This window comes from Protopterus annectens, chromosome 5.part0 (genome assembly GCF_019279795.1).
Source record: "Protopterus annectens isolate FY-2018-M chromosome 5.part0, PAN1.0, whole genome shotgun sequence".
Lineage (NCBI taxonomy): Eukaryota > Metazoa > Chordata > Ceratodontiformes > Protopteridae > Protopterus > Protopterus annectens.
The window spans coordinates 220,842,028-220,865,326 of NC_056735.1; the positions used below are offsets into that span (position 1 = coordinate 220,842,028).

Below are 23,299 nucleotides of genomic sequence, written 5' to 3' on the forward strand. Positions count from 1 at the left end.
CTACAGCTGTTCCCCTTGTGGAAAATCTTGGTGAAAGAAGTGTTCTTTGAGTAAGAAATGGTTACTATGAGGGGATGGCTGCTCATTGTAAAGTTTGCTGCTTGTGATCACTCTTTCTGAAGTCCAGGGAATACGACTTTATTTTTAAAAAATAGGTTTATGGGTAAACACTAGGCTGTTGGTCTGCAAACTATTGCATGCCTAGTCAATAACTTGAGGTCAGAATCAAATCTGTGAGGTTAAGATCCTAGCCATTATGCCAAGCCTCCTCCAGAAAAGGTCATGCACTATGAACGTACTTTGCCTGTAACATGCACTATTTAAGCTTCCTATAGTGGTGTAAAGGTGTGTGTGTGTGTTTTGTTTGTGTGTGTGTGTGTGTGTGTGTGTGTGTGTGTGTGTGTGTGGTGCACAGCTTTCTAGCTGAATACTAAATATTTCTGTACAAGTTTAAGTGACACACAGAACAATACTATTTACTGTGTCCTGCTGAAACTATCTCATCTCAAATTGAAGAAGTGTGTTTTCAGTAACTACAATGTACAACATAGTTCTGCCATCAGTGGAATGCTATATATAAAGCTATATCATCCTAGTTGTTGTGTCTTTTGGCTTTTCCCGGTTAGGGGTCACCACAGCAGAACTCCAGTCCGCTAATGATTGGCAGTAGATATTTACATGCCGAGTTGCCAGCCCTGACACACAACCCTCAACAAAGGTACGCCCATTCATGCATGTCTCCACACAGAAGACACTCTAGCTGAGACTCGAACAGGACAACATCTTACTGTGAGGCGACAAAGCTACCGCAGCACCACCACCGCAGTTCAAAGCTGCATCATCCTAGTACATGATCAAAAAGATAAAATTAAACTGCAATTTAAATACTTTCTTCTATGATAACAATTTAAAAATGCAAGCCCAGCCATGGAGCAGAGTAGGAAAAATCCCTATTGCCTGTGTTTAACTAACAGTATGGATGTTGAAGGGACTGAGTGGGGGAGGATAGAATTATGTGGCTGATGATTGCTTGTCATGGGGAGTGAGGCAGCTGTGCTTGCTACATTGGTGACATCTGCAGGATTGTATGTGTATTACACAGAGCAAGAAGCCTAGCATGCAAACATTGCAAGTGGCATGCTGCTTGGTCAAGAGACTCAGCATGTATGGTAGCACACATATGCCTCATAGCTCTCAACTTCTTAACACAAGTCGTCTGGACAAACTCAAATATAATGGGGGTATAAAGCCCCCCAAATGGAGCCTAATTTTAAATATTGCTCTTCTAAACTTATAAAGTTGCTGGAATAAAAGGTCTTGTGTTACCATGCATTTTATGAAGTACTTGATGTCAGACACTCAAGTGCTTGTCAATATTTACTGAATTCAGTCCTTACTGATTTGTCACAAAAATCCAGAAAACCACAAATTTTATGAGGAGCGGACCAAAAATATGAGCCAAAAATCTGGACAGTTGAGCTGTATCCTGCTGGAAGTGACTATCATGTAGGACAAGCCACCGAAGGAAGTGTTAGAACATTTAACAACATATGCAGACTGGGAAACTTCTTATTACCTAACTCTCACCTCCATGGCAAATGAATGGGCTGGCAATGCTCACTGGCCTGGAAAGAAAATGGGCCAGAGGGCTCTTGCCTAGAGAGATGAAGCCCGACTCTCACCTCAGTAGAGGAGTGAATGGACAAGTTGAGTGTGGGACGCAGGAGCTACAGTAGGCTGATTCTGTATATCCGATAAAAAATGTAAAAGTACAGAGAAAACAAATGCATTTCAATTCTTAATCAGGGATGCACTTTTTAGCGGACCATACATGCTGAGAAACCATTTTATCACACACATATTTACATGTGTATTTATTAAATTTATAGCAAAAGTAAATAGACATATTCAATGAAAAAATAATTCTAGAGGTTGGAGTATTGTCACTGTGTGAGCCCCACAAAGGGCTATGCCCCCATAGCTTTGGCTTCTAAATATATTGCACTGAAGTATATGTAACCCTGGAGTAGGTTGAATACTTTGTTTTGTTGGCAAACACCCAATATTCTTTGTATTTCTGAGGTAGTGCAACCTTGGAGTTAGCATATTTATAGGTTCATAGATTCATAGGTAAGTACTAGGCTATCGGCCCTATGGCCTATACAAGCCTATCCAAATGAGTTCCCTGGCTTTTGCCACTCAAGAAAATTATTTTCCTGTGCTCCTGTCGAGCAGAGCCACAGGAGCAATTACCGGGGTGAATTTCCTATTACCCATCCAATTGTCAAGATTTCTCTTAAAGAGGGCTAATGGGGAGCTTTGCATGACAAGAATGGGCAGCCTATCCCAGAGCAATAGAAGTCTCTGGGACAGGAATCTATCCCTCCAGCATGTTCTGTTTATTGTGGTGACAAGGTTTAGGTCCTTGCAGCATGTGGCTCGGAGAGATTGGGATTTCTTTAAATGTAGCATGTCCACCAGGTCTGGGTTAGACATGGCTTTGTATGTTAGGCAGAGGTCACCTCAGAGTAGGCGATATGCGATGGAGTAGAGTTGGAGTTTTTTGAGATGGCCGGCATATGACATCTGTTTGAGGCCAGTGATCCTCTTACTGAGGTATTTCTGTGGCCTTTCCAGGTGTTGCAGGTGTCTTGTGTTGGGATTGGTTGTGGGTATGCCGTGCTGTTACATGCCTGTAGTGCCTACTATATTTGCAAGTACATGTGTATTCCCCCATAGGAAATTTGGGTCAGTGTTGTGACAGTCTGCCAGTAGTTTACACAGTGCTTTGTGACATGCCTAGCAGCTCAGTGTATTTACCTAGTGTGATGTTATGTCCAGATATTTGTCAGATGTAGTGTTGCCTGGCCACCATATGCTCCTCTGGTTAATATGTGTTAGGACAGACAGGAGGGTGTGAATGCATCAACTGTGTAAGCTTATCTATTCCAGTATTTGTGTGATATCCCCATTTTCATGTTTGTAAACATCCCCTTTATCAGGCTTGGTCTTGCACTAAGGAGTTCTGTGTATACCTCTGGACTGACCAGATTGTGTCAGACTGTCCACATTTATTGGTCATATTTCTGCTGTATTCCACAGGATCATTGCTGTGATTTGTGTGGTACTTCACTATGATGATCTGATGATGTATGTCAGTAACTGATGGCATACATGTCAGTATCAGAAGTGAATTCTTACACAACATGTCTGTTGACACAATCCCTGTTACTGTAGCAACATTCTACATTTATACCTACAATACTTACATTACATTCCCTTGCATTAAGAGGTTGTGACTTATGGTGCTGAAGTATGACTCCACTACATGTTATGGGCATATGTTTTTTATATATACATAAGTATATATATATATATATATATGTGTATGTACATATATATATATATATATATATATATATATATATATACAGGGGCGGCTCGTGGCATAGGGCTGCCGGACTGCAGCCCCCTCAAAAATAAAAAAGCAAGAAAAACAAATGAAAAATAAAAAAAAATAAATGCGCATAGACCGAGTCCCGACTTATCGGTCTATGCGCATGCTCAAGGCAGCCCGGCCGTCCCCATAGAGGGACACAAGGAGACGTCTGTGCACTTTTACAGTGCACAGACCCGCCAGGAGTATAGGATGCGTCCGGACTGCAAGAGGAGCAGCAGGGACTCAGGACAGAGCCTTAGGGATCTCGTCGGCGTCGGGAAGGAGCATTGGGATCTCGCGGGTCTGCAGTATTGCGCGGGAAGGAAGGATGTATGTACGGACGTTCTGGATGTATTCATTCAGGTAAGGTGCCTTTTTATTTTTATTGAGTTTGTGCTTTTTAATTTACAATGTGTGTGTATGGTGCTTGTGCTTTACTGGAGTTTGTGTATGGTGCTTGTGCTTTACTGGAGTTTGTGTATGGTGCTTGTGCTTTACTGGAGTTTGTGTATGGTGCTTGTGCTTTACTGGAGGTTGTGTATGGTGCTTGTGCTTTACTGGAGGTTGTGTATGGTGCTTGTGCTTTACTGGAGGTTGTGTATGGTGCTTGTGCTTTACTGGAGGTTGTGTATGGTGCTTGTGCTTTACTGGAGGTTGTGTATGGTGCTTGTGCTTTACTGGAGTGTGTGTGTGTGTGTGTGTGTGTGTGAAAATGCCCCAGGTGGTGTGGTAGGGAATGCCTCAGGCTTGAACCCTGTACCCTGTATGCAGGTGTTAAAAACTTGAGTTCCCTACCCACCACCATTTGTAAAAAAATTTCAGATTTTTACCTCATATTCGATCTGATCTGTTCCTCATAATATCTGTGGTTTGTAAATGTTGCAATGCTTGATATTTGATGGTGTAGTAGTAGCATTGTTGCCTCACAGCTGTAGGTTCTTGGGTTTGATTCTTGGCTGGGGTTCCTTCTTTGTGGGGTCTGTATCTTCTCCCTGTGTTTGTGTGGGTTTGCTTTTGTGCCCTCCCATGTTACAAAGACATGTCTGCATTATTTCTTCCTGGGCCTCTGCTGAAAATTGTTTATTTGTTCCAAGTCAGACTGTCCTGATTAAAAATGTTAAATAAAATTGATAGGCATTTGAATTTCAGACTTAAGGGTTTCTGAATGTTTAATTCCTTGCGTATTTGATGGTGCAGTGGTAGTATTGTTGCCTCACAGCTATAGGTTTTCTGGTTTGATTCTTGGTTGGGGTGGCTTCTGTGTGGAGTCTGCATCTCCTCCATGTGTTTGTGTGGATTTGCTCTGGTGCCCTGCCATTTTACAAAGACGTGTCTGCAGTTTTAATCCCTGCTGAAAATTGGTTTTGTTCTGTCCGCAGTAAAATTGACAGGCATTTGAATTTCAGACTTCAGGTTTCTGAATGTTTAATTCCTTGCATAATTGATGGTGCGGTGGTAGTATTGTTGCCTCACAGCTATAGGTTTTCTGGTTTGATTCTTGGTTGGGGTGGCTTCTGTTTGGAGTCTGCATCTCCTACCTGTGTTTGTGTGGATTTGCTCTGGTGCCCTGCCATTTTACAAAGATGTGTCTGCAGTATTAATCCCTGCATCTCTGCTGAAAATTGTTTTTGTTCTGTCCGCAGTAAAATTGACAGGCATTTGAATTTCAGACTTCAGGTTTCTGAATGTTTAATTCCTTGCAGATTTGATGGTGCAGTGGTAGTATTGTTGCCTCACAGCTATAGGTTTTCTGGTTTGATTCTTGGTTGGGGTGGCTTCTGTGTGGAGTCTGCATCTCCTCTCTGTGTTTGTGTGGATTTGCTCTGATGCCCTGCCATTTTACAAAGACGTGTCTGCAGTATTAATCCCTGTGTCTCTGCTGAAAATTGTTTTTGTTCTGTCCGCAGTAAAATTGACCGGCATTTGAATTTCAAACTTCATGTTCTTCAGAATACATAGTAGCACAACCTTTTTTTCTAGCAATTTTCTAAGTTTATAAGATGAATATTTTAATTTTGTCCCTATTTTTGGGACTGTATTCCCCCATTATTGGCTTTGTCCAGGTTTTTGTGCTAAGGTAGACAGCTATGGCAAGAACTGAATTCACTAAATATGGACTGTAGAATTGTGCATATTTACTGATAAAGGTGCACTGTAGAATTGTGCATATTTACTGATAATGGTGGACTGTAGAATTGTGCATATTTACTAATAATGGTGGACTGTGGAATTGTGCATATTTACTAATAATGGTGGACTGTGGAATTGTGCATATTTACTAATAATGGTGGACTGTAGAATTGTGTATATTTACTAATAATGGTGGACTGTGGAAGTCTGAGTAGACTTTTTTTATGATAAATGTTCTCAACTGGGCAGTTTTGCCATTATGGGTGCATATGTTTTGTTTCATTGCTTACTGGAAAAATGTTCAAAACAAATTTAAAACACCCTCTAACAAGTGTACTGTATTGTACAAGGAATATAATTTTTAGTACAATGAGGAAGGTGTATCAAAGAGCACATGTATGTTTCATATGCAAGGGGCCTATGATTCGAAAACAGCCCAAAATTAATCTTTATCTGCCACTGGCAAAATGTATTTTCTTTGAATGTGGGTTTCAATGCTGTTTCAATGAATGTGAGTTTCAAGGGCAGAGAAGTTTTAATGCTAAGTTTTCATTGTGAGACTGCATTGCTTTGTTTAACAGATGACTTAATGTTTGTGCTGTAAAATACAAAATAAAACTTTCAAATGAAGTCCAATCATTGAAGTAAAGCAGTATGCACATTAGTGTTTATGGTAAATGGAGTGAAATAGCCAAGTAATGGTTAATTGGAATGGCTGCAGAGGCTCCAGTTCAACCATTATTTTGTCAGGGGAAGGGCAGCAAACTCAGACAGGCCCAGCTGAACTATACCTCCCAACTGTCCAGATTTTCAAAGAATGAATAGATTTTTGCTTCTTATTTTTGGTTTGTTGTTCATAAAATTTGTAGTTTTAATTCCTAAATGATTTGCCAGAAGTCACTAAATAATAAGTTTCAGACTTCATAACCTTCATAAAATGCATGTTAAAGTAAGAGCCGTTCTATCAACTGTCTTAATTTATACAAGAGCAATTTTAGTACTGTTTATATGTGCCCCAATATATTTGGCCTTGTTCAGATTTACTGCATTAACAGGTTGAGAGGTACATGCAAATAAATTGCTTTATAGAATTAGGCATAGCCAACCTCTCAACTGTCCCCAATTTTGGCTCAAAATGTTGCTCTTCCCTAATAATCCCTCCGCATAAAATAGCAATTTTGGAAGAAAACATGGAGGGTTTACAATTAAGAAATAACTGTAATAATCAAAGTTATAGATTACTTGAAATGCATGTAGATTCTTTTATTTTGTCAGCTGCTCAAGGTAGCAGTACTAATATTAAAGTGTCCCTTCTTTGACAGGTAGAAGCTGTATTGTGTGTCTATTTTATATTTTTGCATCACATTTTTGGTCCATTTTTCATAAAATTGTGTTTTTGGCAAATTAGTGACAAATCACTAAAGACTGAAGTTAGAAAATGACAGACATTTGAGTTTCAGATTTTATACCCTTCAGAAAATTCATACTAATGCAAGACCTATTCTATTATCTTTCTAAGTTTATTAGAGCAATATTTAAAAATTGTCCTTATTGTTGTGCCTTTGTCCCACTTCTGTGTATGGCTTTGTCCAGATTTCTTGCTCTTGAAGTTGAGAGGTATGACAAATGTGTCAGGGCCATCACAGTCAGCCAGAGAGATTTCAAATTGTGACATGCTTGTTGCACCCCACTCCCCCATGTAGTGACTCTGGATGTGTCCAAGCAAGGCAGTTGTATCTACCTTGGATGGGGAGGACACACTGCATAAGTACTACAGTGGCTTTTCATCTGTCCTTGATTTTGCAGAATGGTCTGGTTTCTGTCATATTTTTGTACTGTTGATTTATGCTTATTACTCAAAGTGCCTGTTGCTCTGTGTTTAAGTAGCAATGCTTTAATGACCATAAGGTAAGCTTCTCTGACATCGTAAGATGCAAGTAAGCTTTAATAAGCATACTGTTAAAGAATTGCCAACATTGAAAGCCTTTCTGTTGTTGCCATGCAGAGAATACTTGACTAGATAATGTATAAGCCTTGGGTATTAAAGGACAGGATTCCATTATTTTAAAAAGCTCATTACACTTGTTGGAGACTTCCAGTCATCTCTACAGGCTTTACCCGTAAACTAAACAGAATGCCAATCATGTGTGGTCCATAACCTGTACAGTAATCCTTTAAGCAATGTATCTTGAGCTTGTTTCTTGTTTGCTTTTCATTTTTACTTTTATCATGTTTTCCCCATGAAACAAGTTGTCAGGCAGCAGGTCTTTGTTGGATAAGAAACATTTTTACAAGTGGGGGCATCACATAGATTTCTACTTTCAGCATGTTGCTTGGTACTTTAATAAAGCTGAATATATTATAATTAGAACTGCAGTGCAAGGAGAAGTGGTTTGAGTTGAGTGCTTCTGGTTTTTCTTATACTTGATTTTGACTGGCATTCCAGTAATGTATTTAAAAAGTAATTTATTTTTTCATGCCTCACAACCTTTTGTTTCCATCTAGATATTAAGTAAGCTGTCATGCAGCCAATGCATTGAAATATTTTTATTCTTCTACACTTATTTTTGTCTTGATTGGACTTTCATAATGATGGTTTGCCACCCAGGGCAGCGTATTTAATTAAAGTTAGTTTTTTTGTGGTTTTGTGCATAGCTCCTCCCCTTTATGGTTGACCACACCCCTTCCCTTTGACCCCACCCATTCAGCATCTCCTGCAGCCCCCCTGTGATTTGAAGTCACCAGCCGCCACTGTATATATATATATATATCCATATTATGTGTAAACATGAATGTTGTATATGTTGTTCTTCTTTTCCCGGTTAGGGGTCACCACAGCAGAACTCCGGTCTGCTAATGATTGGCAGTAGATTTTTACAGTGTCGAGGTGCCAGCCCGATGTCCAGCCTTCAACGAAGACATGCCCATTCATGCATGTCTTACGAACGCCACTCGACTGCGGGGAGGACATGCAGATTCCACACAGAAGGTGCTCCACCTGAGAATCGAACGGGAGAACCTCTTGCTGTGAGGCAACAATGCTACCGCTGCACCACCATGGCTTCATAAACATGAGTGTTGCATATACCGGGTCTGTATTACATTGTCAATAACCGACAATATCGAATCTGATATTGTCGACATGGCAATAGAAAATGCTTAGAATATCGAACGTGTAAACGGAAATCTCCGTAAGGGGAGATTTCCATTTATTTCAATGTAGTGTGGTCTCGGAGTTGGTATATTTAAGTAGCGGGGGGTGGGGGGGTGCAGGGGGCTTGCCACCCTGCCTACACTCTTTAGTTAAATTTTTTTGTGTTTAAAAAAAATATTAAGGCTGATTCGATGATGTTCATCGTGTTACCCTGCTGCAGTCATCACACTTGGGTTATCCTGTCGTCAGGCGGTCTTGCAGTCGGCCGGATTTCCAAAGTCTTGGTCCGACGTCAGTTGCTGTCACCTCATCCCTGATGTCAGTGTGCCAGGGGTACATATATTGCAACTGACGCCATTTTCTTCAGTCTTTCTTGCCATGCGGTGCCCGAAGCAGAAGCAGTTCGCAAGTGCCGGTCGGCCGACTCCTGAGATTATTGAATTCGAATTTCAAACCGAAGTCTTTTATAAAGCTAAGTACCCCGCTGGGGAAACTTTTCTTGCCTCAGACCGATGTCAGAAAAAGTTAACAATTGTATTTCTTGTGGGAAGCAAATACCTCATAAGGATTTTCATTCTTATTGCATACCTTGCCTAGGCCCTGATCGTGACGTCACTTCTTGTCATTTTTGTGCAAGATTTAATAAATGTACTATTAAAAGACGATTTGATTTCGCACAACACTTTTTTGGTAGAAAATTTAACTATAACATGCCGTCGGAGCTACTGACTACCGGCGTGCACAAAAAACACAGGGACAAGGACCTACAGCCCAGGCCTAAGCCCAATTCAGAGGCCTCGGTTGAGCCGGTCTCCGGTTCTCCGGTTATCAGTGAGGCTCCGACACAGCCTCCGACTACCGCAGTTCTGGAACCTGAGACCGCTACAGATATTTTGACGGAATGTACTAGGCTGATGCAGCCTTTTACTCCAGGCCCTTCCGACGATTTACCTTCCAAGGATGTCGGTGCTTCTGAAATGCCATCAGTTTCTGAAGGCGTTTTCAGACCGATGACTCTTACAGTCAAAACGTTTTCCAAGTCGAAGACTCCTTCTAAATCGAAAAAGGCTTCACTTCAGTCTCCTGTTCAAGGCCCTATGCCTAAGAAACAGATGCTCAAAATGGCTGAAGATTTGATTTCTCTTATCAGGCGTTCTCAGCCTCCTCCTGACAAAAGGCCTAGACAAGAGGAAGATTCTGCTTCCTCTGAACAACTGTCTATTTCTTCGGATTCCTCTGAGGACCAAGACTATTCCTTCTCTCCTTATGAAGATTCTGAGGCTGAGGACTCTATTCCCTCAGCTTCCCCTCCAGAAGATTACTCTTTTGGGGAAACTTTACACACTATGAGGGAACATTTCCACTGAGAAGGTCAGGATTACTCTGATTCCAAGAAAAGGCTCAGAGAGTTTCTTTTACCCACCCCCCCCAACACAGACCTCTAGCCATCCCTCCTGTTTTGGACATTGTGGATGATGCTTATGTAGAATCCAGTTTCAACCCTGACTCTCTAACTCCTGCCCCGGCCAAGCCTGACAGATACTACAGAGTACCTGATTCCCACAAATTCCTTTACAAAAGCCCAGTAGCTGACCCAGAGACTATCTCCCAGGGTCCCAAGGGGGCTGAGGCTTCCATGACTAAAAACCCAGTACCTTCTGAAAGGGATTCAAGAGCACTAGACAGATGGGGGAAAAAGGTTTACACCTCAGCCACTTTAGCTATGAGAGCACTAAATTGTCAATTTCATATGCTTAACTATCAGCAATTTCTGATCTCTCAGTTAAAACAAAAGATAACCACCCTCCCTCAACAATCTGAATTGAAAGAAGTACAGGATTTGTTGCACGCCACCGAGCAGGTGGGCAAACATACCTTACAATGTGGGTTTGATTTTTTAGAGGCCTCCTGCAGAGCAGCTGTCACTGGATCAGTTATACGTAGGCATGCCTGGTTAAAGGAACAAAGTCTGCCTGATCATGTTAAAGCAAAACTACTAGATGCTCCCTTACAGCAGGATGTTCTTTTTGGTGTTAAAGCAGAAGAAGTTTTAAAGAAAATGGAAGATAAGGCGAAATCAATGCAGACAGTCAAAGATTTCCTACAAGTACAACCCCCTCGCTTCAGCAGAAACTGGCCAACAAAAAATTGGTCCTTTCCAGCCACTGACAGACCTCAGAGGGGTAAATATAGGTGCCCAAGGGGCAGAGGACAACCACAAGCTCAGTATAAGCCTCGCCAATGGGGCACTCCAACCCTGAAGGGAGGAGAAGACAGGTCTCAACCCACCAGAAGGCAAACTCAATGACTTGCACCTCAGCTGGCCAAACAAAGCTCTTTTGTCAGCCCCCTTGGGGGGAAAACTAGCACTATTTGCAGACAACTGGCACATGGTCACAAAGGACAAATGAGCCCTAGACATAATTTTACGAGGATACAGATTCCACTTTTACACCTTGAAAATAAAAAGAGGAATGCCAAACCTGTCACAAAATCAAAGGGCAGAGGCTCAAAAACAAATTACAGCTCTCATGGCCATGAGAGCCATTCAAAGGGTACCAACTCAAGAGCAAGGCCAAGGATTTTACTCAAGACTCTTTCTAGTACCCAGAAAAGAAAATGCTTGGAGACCAATTCTGGACCTTTCAATTCTAAACACTTACTTACAAGATCCCAAATTCAAGATGCTAACACTACAGCAGCTACTTCCCATGTTGGGCAAGGAAGCATGGCTGGTAACGTTGGACCTCAAGGAGGCATACCTGCATGTCCCTATCAGACAAAGTTGCAGAAAATACCTCCGTTTCATTGCAGGTTCAACCCATTATCAATTCTCTGCACTGCCCTTTGGCTTATCTACTGTGCCCAGAGTTTTCACAAAATGCCTGGCACCACTAATTGCATACTGCAGACAAAGAGGAATTCAAATATATCCATACCTGGACGACTGCCTCATCCAAGCAGAAAGAAAAGGCATTCTCTTACATCTGGCTTTTGTGAAGCATCTACTAAATTGTCTGGGGTACACAGTAAACGAAAAGAAGTCAAAACTAGTACCCTCACAAAAAATGACATTCCTGGGTGCCAGCTTGGACAATGGCCCAGAAGGCTTATCTTGCACCAGACAAGCAATTACAACTGACTCAATATTCCATGACAATGGCAACAAAGACCCAATTAACTGCAAGAAAAATTCTGCAGGCTTTGGGCTTCATGGCATCTTGCATTCTGATAATACCATTTGCAAAACTGCATATGAGGAAATTACAGTGGTACCTAAAAAGCGTATGGTCTCAACACAGCCACAGCTTGGACACAGTGATATCTCTCATTCCCTGCCTTTCACAGGAATTTCTATGGTGGGCACAGGCATGTCACCTCAACAAGGATCAGCCTTTCACCTTGCCCCCAGCCAGGCAAACTATCACAACAGATACTTCAGACTATGTCTGGGGGGCTCACATGGCAGGGCAATGCATTCAAGGCCTATGGACTGCAGGACAAAGAAAACTGCACATAAACCAAAAAGAGATGCTAGCTGTACAGAAAGTTCTGACAGCCTTCAAGGATCTACTACAGCCAGGACAACCTGCAATAAAGACAGACAACACCACAGTAATGTGGTACATAAACAAACAAGGAGGCACACATTCCTACCCTCTTTGCAGGCAAGCAATAATCTTATGGAACACAGCTCTGGCCTACCAAGTCCAGTTACAAGCTCAATTCCTGCCAGGACAGAAAAACAAATTGGCAGACGACCTAAGCAGAAACATCAAAGATCCCCACGAGTGGAAACTAGACCCACAAATATTTACAATGATAACTCAAAGATGGGGCCTACCAAATATAGACCTGTTTGCCAGTCCTCAAAACTACCAACTGACAAAATTTTGTACAAGGACATTCCACCATCAAGCTTGGAAAGTGGACGCTCTCTCCTTCAGTTGGAAAAACCTGACAGCATATGCCTATCTTCTATTACCTCTTCTCACAAAGGTTGTTTTGAAGGTCAAAAAGGAGAAACCTCAACTGATTCTCATAGCCCCAGACAAGCCACGCCAGCGCTGGTACCCGCTATTGAAGAATATGGCTCACAGCCCACCATGGATATTGCCTCAAATACCTCATTTGCTCACGCAGCAAGACAAGCAGATTCTACACAGCCAGATCAAAACCTTAAACCTGGCTGCATGGCAAATCAATTAAGCATCCAACCAGCCCCTCTTTCACAAGCAGTCCTGGATGTTATTCTGGAAGCCAGGAGGCCAAGCACCAGGAAGGCTTACTCGGACAAATGGAAAAGGTTTTCTGCTTGGAACCAAGCTAAAGGCCAAGACACAACTCAGCCTCATATGACTCACATTCTGCAGTATTTAGCTGAGATGTTGCTTAAAGGACTTTCCTTCTCCTCAATTAAAATCCATGCTTCATCTATTTCAGCTCGCTACAACACAAATCCACCTTTATATTCAAATCCTCTTCTAAGGCAGTTCCTCAGAGGGCCAAAAAACATTAGACCACCTAGAAGAGCTCCTACACCAACATGGGACCTCAACTTTGTTCTGGAAAAACTAACGCTACCTCCCTTTGAACCAGCTTTTTCTGCAGACCTACAGTTCCTATCTTAGAAGACTGCCCTGCTCCTGGCAATAACTTCTGCTAGGAGAGTCTCAGAATTACAGGCACTTATGGCAGTGGAACCTTTCCTCATTTTTCATCAAGACAGAGTTTCTCTATGAACTAATCCTTCCTTCATGCCTAAGGTGGTTTCCAGTGTAGCTTTAAATCAAACCATCCACCTACCCACTTTCTTCCCCAATCCACAGAACAAAGGTGAGAGACTCCTGCATTCCTTGGACATTCACAGGCAGCTTCGTTACTACTTGGATAAAACTAAGGCTTTCAGAAAAACTGACCAGCTCTTTGTTTCCTATGCTACAGCTTCTCAAGGGAGGGCCATATCCAAGAAAATCATTTCTAAATGGATAGGCCATTACATACGTTTCTGTTATAACCATCATGGGAAACCAGTTCCTCCTACCATTAGATTCCACTCTACCTGGGCAGCAGATACCTCTACAGCCTTTCTCAGGGGGTTCCTACCAAGGAAATTTTAGAAGCTGCAACTTGGAGTTCTGTACACACCTTCACCAAACACTATCACTTACCTCTTTATTCTAAGTCCAGGGCAGGCTTCGTCACTGCAGTTCTACAGGGCCTCATTGCCTCCACTAACCCTCTATGATGCCTCCTCCTACCTTAGCTTTGGGACTCAACCCAAGTGTGATGACTGCAGCAGGGTAACACGATGAACATAGTACAGTTTTGTACGTACCATAAATGTAGATGTTCGAGTGTTCAACCTGCTGCAGTCCAGGTTACCCTCCCTCCAACCCCTCTGATCTACTGGCTAAATCTCTGCTATGCCTTACTGATGTATTTGCTTATAGCTGAAGGGATTTTGTGTTTGTACAGTGTTCACACCTTTTGGTACTAATTTGGATCACCTTTTTGGGGGCACCTGACATCTGGGGCAAGAATAACTGAAGAAAATGGCGTTGGTTGCAATATATGTACCCCTGGCACACTGACATCAGGGATGAGGTGACAGCAACCAACGTCGGACCAAGACTTTGGAAATCTAGCCGACTGCGGGACCGCCTGATGACAGGATAACCCAAGTGTGACAACTGCAGCAGGGTGAACACTCGAACATCTACATTTATGGTAGGTACAAAACTGTACTTTTTACTACTTCAATCAGTAGTGATTGATGTTTACTGATTTGAAGTAGTAAAACTTCGATCATCTAACATAGACCCGCATATACCTTCCCAGATGTATCCCAACGTATTTATCTGATATGTATATATTTAGATATAAAAACATGACTGATTCAGCACTATTTTTCCTTACAAGTACTAAATAATTGTAGCAGTCAAAGCAGTTGTTCACTACTAGTCAGTATGTGTACTGAATGATATATTTGACAAAATAACAGACATATTTGCAGCTCTGGTGGCTGAGTGATTAACTGTTGTGATTATAGTATACAGGGTCCTGGGTTCAAGCCCTGCATGGGCTGTTTATTTTGTTGTTAGGCAGAACAAGGACTGTTGGATACAGAGTGTTTAAGGCAGTTTTGAGCAGCTTTAAGTGGGTTTGCATGGGTTTGCATGATGGTAAGCAGTGCTAATGTACTGTTAAGCGAGTAAGCACTTACACTATCTAGTCTTCACTTACCAGTGTGTAAATGTGCTTAGCATTTACATTTAAGCAATGTTTACACCTGCTAAGCATATCTCAGCTCTGGTAACCAGTGACCACATTCCAGTCTGATAGAATAGCGGTGTAATGACATCTTTAATAAGTGCATTTCATTCTATGTACATAACATGCTTCTACGTGTTGTCATTACAGTAGCAAGGGGTGTGAGTATACTGTATGGGACACCTGAGTATAAATGGCTAGTACAACAATCTTTTCTCTTTTTATATCATTACTGGAGCCTTCCTATGTCCTAACAGAGTGCTCTTCAAACTATCTGGAGATATACAGAGCTAACTATATTTTTCTGGCACTTCAGAGTTGTGTACTGTTAATTGTCGCTTGACTAATTTTATATCATTGCTGGCTGACTTCAGAGTTGTGCACTGTTATTTTTGCTTCACTGTATAGTTTTTCAGATCTCTGCTGAAGGTGTTGGTTTTCCCCACCTCCGCCTATTTCTCTGTGTCTTAAGTTGGTATAACTGGTTTTACATCCTGTGTGTTATCTAACTATCTCAAGGATTACTTGCATAAAATTAGACCCTCTTAGTTTATAGGTTCATAGGTTCATAGGTTCATAACCTGCATATCATTGCTGGAGCCTCCCTGTGTCCTGACAGAGTGCTCTTCAAACTATCTGGAGATATACAGAGCTAAGTATATGTTTCTTGCACTTCAGAGTTGTGTACTGTATAGGTTCATAGGATCATAGGTAGATACTAGGCTATTGGCCCTAGGGCCTATACAACCCTAGCCAAAAAGGTACCCTGGCTTTCACCACTGAAGAAAATTATTTTCCTGTGCCTTTGTCAAGCAGAATCACAGAAGTGATCCCCGGGTTGAATTTCCTATTACCCATCCAATCATCAAGATTGAAGAGTGCTAATGAGGAGCTCTGTTTGGCATAGATAGGTAGTCTGTTCCAGAGTATGGGAAGGCTCTGGGACAGGAATCTATCCCTCCAGCATGTTCTGTTTATTGTGGGGACAAGGTTTAGGTCCCTAGAGCATGTAGCTCGGAGGGATTGAGATTTCTTTAAGTGGAGCATGTCCACATGTCCAACAGCTCTGGGTTTGACATAGCTTTGTATGTTAGGCAGAGATCGCCTCTGAGTAGGCAATATGCGACGGAGTAAAGCTGGAGTTTTTTGAGACAGTCTGTGTAAGGCATCTGTTTGAGGCCAGTAATCCTCTTTGTGAGGTATTTTTGTGGTCTTTCTAGTTGTTGTAGATGTCTTGTGAGGTACATACTAAAAGGGGCATTGTACTCTATAATGGGTCTAATGAGTGATGAGTAGAGGGGAACAATGACCTCTTTTTTTCTGGATGATAAACCTTTTGTGTTGAGGTGTGCCATGTAGAAGGATTTCCTGACTACTGTGGCGATGTGATTATCAAAGGAGAGACTACTGTCTACCTGTGTCTCAAGGTCTCTTATCACACGTTCGGTGTTAAGTAGACTACCACCTATGTGGTAGCTCATGGGTACAGAGTTTATACCAAAGGGGATGACAATGCACTTTTTGGCATTGAGCTTAAGACCATGGCTTTGACACCAGGCATCTGTCTCAGTGAGGCCCTTTTGTAGGATGTCCACATTGTTAGGAGTTTTGATTATGGCTCCTAGTTTGCAGTCATCTGTGAATTTAGTTAGCCAAAGACCTTCTGTGTTAGACTATACTTCAGAGAAGTAGATACCAAACAGGAGAGGACTCAGGACCGAACCCTGTGGTACTCCACTTGTCACTGGTCTGAAGTCTGATTTGGAATCCGCTACTTTCACAGTGTGGGTTCTGTCAGTAAGTCAGTTGGCAACTCATCTTGTGACATAGGGATTTATACCTAGTTTAGTGAGTTTATCTGTAATTCCAGAGTGGGGGATGGTGCCGAACACCTTGGCGAGATTTAGATAGGCTGTGTGAATGACCTTACCCTCATCTATGGCTTTGGTGACTACTTCAAAGAAGTCTATCAGGTTTAGGAGACATGATCTGCCTTTTACAAACCCAAACTATGTGGGGTCCAGAATTTGGAGATCTCCAATGTCTTTGTTTATGAGTTCCATGATGATACGTTCCATGGCCTTGCAGACCAGGCTCTTCAGGCTAATGCAATGGTAGTTCCCGGGGTCTGTTGTGGCCCCCCCTTTGTGGAGTGGGATAACTGTCATGGTGCACCATTCAATGGGCACAAAGCCTGAGGTGAAGCTATGATTGAACATGGTACTTAGGTTGGGTGCCAGTTCATTCTGTAGTCCATATAGAAGGCAGCCTGGGATGTTGTCAGGTCCCATGGATGCTGTGTTCTTGGCTTTGGAGAGTGAGGTTTTTACCTGTGCAGCCGTGATTACAGGAACTTTGCATTCTTCTGGTATAAAGATGGGTCCTTTAGGGGGTGAGAGGGGGGTAAAGTTAGCACCGAACCTATCTGCCAGGATGTTGGCAATATCAGTTTGTTCTGTATATTTAGTGTCATTGTGCTGTAACTCAGAGTAGGTCTGAGTGTTGCCATTGAGATTCTTGACATAGCTATAGAATGCTTTGTGGTTGTCTTTCGAATCACTGGCAATTTTGTTTTCATAACTAGCTTTGGAGGATTTTATGAGGGATCTCAGCTTCTTACTGAGGCTGACCAGGGAGTTCCCCCAATCGTGGGAATTTACTCTTTTTTGCAACAGTTTTTTTCTTCTGTTGTAGAGTTTGTTTATGGCAGAAGACCACCAGATTGACTTCCTTTTTTTGCAGGATAGCATCTTGGTTCTGTTAGGGATAGCATGATCCATGCACTCGTGTAAGTGCTTATAAAGTGCATTTGTGTAGGATTCAGCAGTCGTACCTCTATTGTCCATTTGCATGGGTGTCGTGAAGTTTGCCACTTCTGTCTTAATAAGCGTGAAGTTGGCTTTGGAGAAATGTTTTACTGTTGTTTTCCTAATGGGGGGTGGGAGCAGGATGTGGATGTCTAGGGTGATTAGTTTGTGGTTGGATCTGACCAACGAGGAGCTGACCTCTGGTGTGGAACACTGGTCACCCATGTTGGTGATGACCAGGTCTAGGATATTGCTGCCCCTGGTGGGGGTGTGGATAAGTTGATCCAAGGCATTGGAATTCATGATTTCCAGAAAACATTGAGCAAAAGAGTTGGTACATGAGTAGTTCGCCCAGTTAATGGTAGGGTAGTTGAAATCACCCATTATTAATATTTTCCAGTGTATCCAGAAAAGTGGAGTGGGAATCCTGGGGCATGGTGGGGGGTTTGTAGCAAGCTACTGTTGCTTGACTCATTTTATATCATTGCTAGCTGACTTCAGAGTTGTGCACTGTTATTTTTGCTTCACTGTATAGTTTTTCAACTCTCTGCTGAAGGTGTTGGTTTTCCCCACCTCCCCCTATTTCTCTGTGTCTTAAGTTGGTATAACTGGTTTTACATCCTGTGTGTTATTTGACTATCTCAAGGATTACTTGCATAAAATTAGACCCTCTTAGTAACAGCCTGCATATCATTGCTGGAGCCTTCCTGTGTCCTGACAGAGTGCTCTTCAAACTATCTGGAGATATACAGAGCTAAGTATATTTTTCTGGCACTCCAGAGCTGTGTACTGTAAATTGTTGCTTGACTAATTTTATATCATTGCTGGCTGACTTCAGAGTTATGCACTGTTATTTTTGCTTCACTGTATAGATTTTCAGATCTCTGCTGAAGGTGTTGGTTTTCCCCTACCGACCCTCTCTATTCTTGTCTTGTTGTTTAAATTTGGAGGCTTTTGCAGTTGCCAGCCTACACTGTAGATTTGATCTGGGAAACTCCCCCCAGTCGCATTTCTTTACCTCGTTCTACCTAATAGAATCCTTCTGCACTTGTTTTTAGTCATTTTTAATTTAATTGCATTTTTTTAAACGGTTTGGTGTAACATTGCTACATACTCAAATGTGCGAGCTTGCAATGCATTTGAATTGTTCTTACTGCTGTTTTAGCTACTTTTCTGTATAAAAAAAAATCTAAGCCTGTTTCCTACCTTTCCTGTAACTAGTGCAGTCCAGATTCAGATTCGCTGTATCCAGGACTGTATGTAAGCTTCTGAGCCCCCCAAGCTTTTTGTGTTGGACGGAAGCCTTCTAGCTTATCAGTGAGTGTGATAAGCACTAGGTAACCTATCTACCACATAAAGAGTTGTTCTGGCCCAGAAATTGTAGTTATTGGCCATTTGGGCAGTTTTTTTCATCTCTCTCAACTTTCTGATTTAAAAGCCCGCATTTGCACTTGTTTCCCCCCTTTCCTGTAACTAGTTTAGTCCAGATACAGATTCTTAGTTTTAGCACTTGAATTTGCTTATTCGTGATCAGCACTTGTTCAGAACTTGATGTAAACACTAAATAATCTACTAATTATTACAGCACTCAACCTTCCTCACTACCTAGAGGAAAACAGTTTTGGTACTTACTTTCCTCACTTGCTTAGAGAAAAACAGCTCTTGTACTCACTTTCCTCACTTATCTAGAAGAAAATAGTTTTTTATGCAGGCATGTCCAAGGGTCAGCTCCCAGTGTTCTCTCCTGTCTATCTGATGAATCTGGGCATCTTGGGGCAATGTAGAAATTGCCTCATGTACACAGACAACCCTCTCCTCCTACCACCCAACACTACAACCTGTGAGAAATGCACTTATCTAGCCAAACTGGAGGTAAAGCTCTCTCCAACCAAGAATGAACTTGACAGTCAGGAGGAGAAGGTAAACACTTGCACCACACCACACTCATCACATAGTCTCACTAAATCTAGAACACCAAAATCCACACATAGAAACACAAAAACATTCATGGAGGCTCTCAATAATAATCTGCTCAAGCAACAGAGACCTCCAAAGCAAAAATGCAAGCAACCTCCACCCCCCCAACACAACCCAAATGACATATAGCCCACAGACTCAGTGTGCCACTCAACCACAGCCAATAAGGCAAAACAACGTACCCAACACACTAGTCATAGGTGACTCTATAGTCAGGCACACTGATGTCCTACTCACCAGACTAAAGGTTACTGTCAGCTGCCTGTCAGGTGCCAGGATCCGCCACATAACCCACGCACTCAGGTCACTCCACAACAAGTACAAATATGCCTTTGTCATTGTCCGTGTTAGTGTGAACGACCTGAGATGTACCTCCCTGAACTACATGAAAAGAGACATGGAAGGGCTCTCCAATCTTGTAGCCCAGGCAGGTATGACTCTAGCCCTGAGTAGCATTCTGCCATCACCCAGAATGATACCGCAGTACAAGGACAAAATGATTGACTTCAACAATTGGCTAAGCTTCTGGGGTCATTCTAAAGGGATCCAGTATCTGTCTGCCCGGGATGACATGGTCGACAGAACACAATGCTTTGCCAGAGATGGCCTGCACCTGTCACCCCTGGGATTCCGGATACTGGCTAAGGTTCTTGCAGCCCCTATAGTGCCTTTTTTAGGCAAGGTTCAAATGACAAATTCACCACTGTAACAGGAACAGGCAAGCAAAAACTGAGGGTGATGCTACTCAATGCTAGAAGTCTAAATCTCCAAATGCACTCACTCGAGGCACTCCTTAAAATGGAGAACATCGATATCTGTGCAGTGACTGAGACCTGGTTCAAGGCTCCAGAAAGCACCCCTGCACTACCAGGCTATAACTCATACCACACTTTTCGGCCATGTAACCTGGACTGGAACACCAAAGGCGGAGGTGTGTCCATATACATTAAGGATATCCACACCTCCAGGCTAGTTGCCCAGCATAATGCAGCTGAGATTATCCAAGTGCAACTAACTCTGGGCAAAACTGCAATCCAAATTGTAGCTTGCTACAGATCCCCCGCCATGCCTCAGGATTCCCACTCCTCTTTTCTTGATGTACTGGAAAATGTTAGGGTTCAACCAAACACCCTAATAATGGGCAATTTCAACTACCCCACCATTAACTGGGAAAACTACTCATGTACCTACTCCTTAGCTCAACACTTTCTGGAATTCATAAACTCCAATGCCCTAGATCAAATTATCCACACCGCCACCAGGGGAAACAGTATCCTAGATCTAGTCATTGCCAGCATGCATGACCGGTGTTCCACACCTGAAGTCAACGCCTCATTGGTCTGATCCGACCATAAGCTAATTACCCTAGATATCCACATCCTGCCGCCAGCCCCCATTAAGGAACCCATGGTAAAACATTTCTCCAAAGCCAACTTCATGCTTCTTAAGACAGAAGTGGTGAACTTCATGACACCCATGCAGATGGACAATACAGTTATGACTAGTGAATCCTACACAATTGCACTTTATAAGCACTTACACGAGTGCATGGATCGTGCTATCCCAAACAGAACCAAGATGCTATCCTCCAAAAAAAGGAAGCCAATCTGGTGATCCCCTGCCATAAACAAACTGTACAACAGAAGGAAGAAACTGTTGTAAAAAAAGAGTAAAACCCCATGAGTGGAGGAGCTCCCTGGTCAGCCTCAGTAAGAAGCCGTGATCCCTGATAAAATCCTCCAAAGCTAGTTATGAAAACAAAATCCCCAGTGATTCTAAAGACAACCATAAAGCATTATATAGCTATGTCAAGAATCTCAATGGCAACATTCAGATCTGCTCTGAGTTACAGCACAATGGCACTGAATATACAGACCCAACTGATATTGCCAACATCCTGGCAGATAGGTTCAGTGCTAACTTTACCCCCCCCCCTCTCACCCCCTAAGCAGCATATCTATATACCAGAAGAATGCAAAGTTCCTGTAATCATGGCTGCACAGGTAAAAACTACACTCTCCAAAGCAAAGAACACAGCATCCATGGGACCAGACAACATCCCAGGCTGCATTTTACATGAACTACAAAATGAACTGGCACCACACCTAAGTACCATGTTCAATCATAGCCCCACCTCAGGCTTTGTGCCTGCTGAATGGCGCACAGCAACAGTTATCCCACTCCATAAGGGGGGAGCCACCACAGACCCCGGGAACTACCACTCCATTAGCCTGATAAGCCTGGTCTGCAAGGCCATGGAACGTATCATCATGGAACTTATAAACAAAGACATTGGTAATCTCCAAACTCTGGACCCCACCCAGTTCGGGTTTGTAGAAGGCAGATCATGTCTCCAAAACCTGATAGACTTCTTTGAAGCAGTCACCAAAGCCATAGACGTGGGTAAGGTGGTTCACACAGCTTATCTAGATCTTGCCAAGGCTTTTGACACCATCCCCCACTCTGGAATTATAGATAAACTCAGTAAAGTAGTTATAAATCCCTATATCACAAGATGGGCTGCCAACTGGCTCACTGACAGAACCCACACTGTGAACATAGCAGACTCCAAATCCAACTTCAGACCAGTGACAAGTGGAGTACCACAGGGTTCAGTTCTGGGTCCTCTACTTTTTGGTATCTACTTATCTGAAGTACAGGCTAACACAGAAGGTCTTTGGCTAATGAAGTTCATAGATGACTGAAAACTAGGAGCCATAATCAAAACTCCTAACGATGTGGACATCCTACAAAAGCGCGTCACTGAGACAAATGCCTGGTGTCAAAGCCATGGCTTCAAGCTCAATGCCAAAAAGTGCATTGTCATCCCCTTTGATAAAAACGTTGTACCCATGAACTACAACATAGGTGGTAGTATACTTAACACTGAAAGTGTGATAAGAGACCTTGGGATACAGGTGGAGAGTAGTCTCTCCTTTGATAATCACATCACTACAGTAGTCAGGAAATCCTTGTACATGGCACACCTCATCAGAAAAGGTTTTTCATCCAGAAAAAAAGAGGTCATTGTTCCCCTCTACTCATCACTCATTAGACCCATTATAGAGTATAATGCCCCTTTTGGTATGTACCTCACAAGACAACTACAACAACTGGAAAGGTAGCAGAAATACCTCTCAAAGAGGATTACCAGCCTCAAACAGATTCCCTACGTAGACCGTCTCAAAAAACTCCAGCTTTACTCCATCACATTTTGCCTACTCAGAGGTGATCTCTGCCTAGCATACAAAGTTATGTCAAACCCAGAGTTGTTGGACATGCTCCACTTAAAGAAGTCCCAGTCCATTCGAGCTACATGCTCAAGGGACCTAAACCCTGTCACCACAATAAACAGAACATGCCGGAGGGATAGATTCCTGTCAAAGAGACTTCCCATACTCTGGAATAAACTACCTATCTATATCAAAGCTCCTCATTAGTACTCTTCAAGAAAAATCTGGATGATTGGATTGGAAATAAGAAATTCTCCCTGGGGATCACTTATGTGGCTCTGCTCAA

The 23,299-nt window shown here is 42.4% G+C and overlaps 1 protein-coding gene across 1 annotated transcript in view; it reads left to right on the plus strand.

The window, feature by feature from the left end:
* The window catches only part of RAB38 (RAB38, member RAS oncogene family), an 856,617-nt gene that overhangs the window by 586,058 nt on the left and 247,260 nt on the right, over nt 1-23,299 (plus strand). The window lies entirely within an intron of this gene.